Raw genomic sequence first — 1,678 nt, forward strand, 5'->3', positions numbered from 1 at the left:
GGTCACTAAGACCTAATGTTTGGGACAGATCTTTCTTCCAGAGATAATGACTTTGTTATATTGTGGTCATTATTATTTAACAGTTCAATTAAAGTTACATTTGAATTAGTTGGTGTGTGCTGCCTTAAAGGTAGTTGAGAATACTCCTCTTTTTGTTTGTTCTAGAACTAGCTGTTCCAAAAAGCAATCATTTCAGGTGTCAAGAAATTGATTTTATAAATCTTGTCCTGTGTGCCATTTGACCACCTCATATGTAGGTAGTTGAAGTAATTCATTATTGCTATTTCACTGGACTCAGTTGACTTGTTATCTTCCTCAAGACTCAAAACATTTTTCTTTCTGATCAGGAGGTGGGCAGTATGATCCTCCTAGTATATTTGTATTCCTATGTCCTAAGATTTATATTCATAAAGTTTATTTCTGCATGATCCTCTCTACTCAGAAAATTTATCTCACTAAAATATTTCTAATAGATTTTTCTCTATTAAGCATGTGGCATATGCAGAATACATGATGGTGCAGTGCATGACAAAGGTGTTATTGGTACTCATTTGCACGGACCTTCACAACTGTCTTGTGTCTTCTCCGCACATGAGTAAGGCACCTATTACAAATTAATTCAGACAAAACCTTTCTAACACCCTTCATTGCAATTCAATATGTGCTACATATTTGACAGAATAAATATTTTGGAAATGTTTGAGAGTTGTAAAATAAACAAAAATGCTCTTATTTGCACATGTGGATTGAAATCAATAAATGGGCTTTTGTGGTTATAAATTTGTCTGGTAGAACAAACACCAGAAAGGGAGACCAGTGTTTATGTTCTGGATAGGCATAATTTTCAAACTCTGAGTTCCTACACTTAGACATCTAAATCTTCATTTGAGAATCCAAATAACAGTCCTGAATTTTAGAGGGTCTGAGTACCTAAGCCTGTGAAATCAGTGGGAATTGCAAATAGTCAACATTTCTGAAAACAAGGGGAAAAAGACTGCCCCTCCCTGAAGTGGGTTGAGGTTTCATGTCATACCATTTACTACTGTTTAAATATGGATTTACAGGCCTGACCTTTGGCATTCACATTTTGGGTTTTTCCCTCCAAAATATTCCACATGTGCACTTAGTGTAAATGGTATGCAATAGGCAGCTCTTTGGGGTTTTGAGGAAAATCTTCCAAGCAAATTTGGCAGGCAAAACTCCTACCGATTTGAATAGAAGTTTTGGCTGAATGAGCACCTTATAGTTCACTTCTTATTTCAAAGTCCTGGGGGCTTATCAATTTCATTGACTTTGGGGTGAGTCAAGAACGGCTCAATATGTAAAGACGAACTCTTAATTATGTCAAATGGAAAGAGGTACTTGGTGAATTGGGAAAAAAGAGAGAGAACAAATACCCAAATGTATCTTACTTCAACTGAACATAAAACTTAAAAATCCTTTGCTGCATATTACTCATCATATTCCAACCTAAAAGTTAAATTATTATTTTGGTATGTTGGAATCCTAATGGTCCATAAGAGAAAGACAAACTAGAGACAACATATTTACACAAATGGGAACCCACCCACAAGATGCCCCAAATATAGCAATTACTGGCTCAGTACACTAGAGGGAGCTAGTAGATAAAAGCAATGAGACATTTTTTTCATATTCACAAAGCATTTATGGCACATGT

Source organism: Carettochelys insculpta, chromosome 1, assembly GCF_033958435.1.
Source record: "Carettochelys insculpta isolate YL-2023 chromosome 1, ASM3395843v1, whole genome shotgun sequence".
Taxonomy (NCBI): Eukaryota; Metazoa; Chordata; order Testudines; family Carettochelyidae; genus Carettochelys; species Carettochelys insculpta.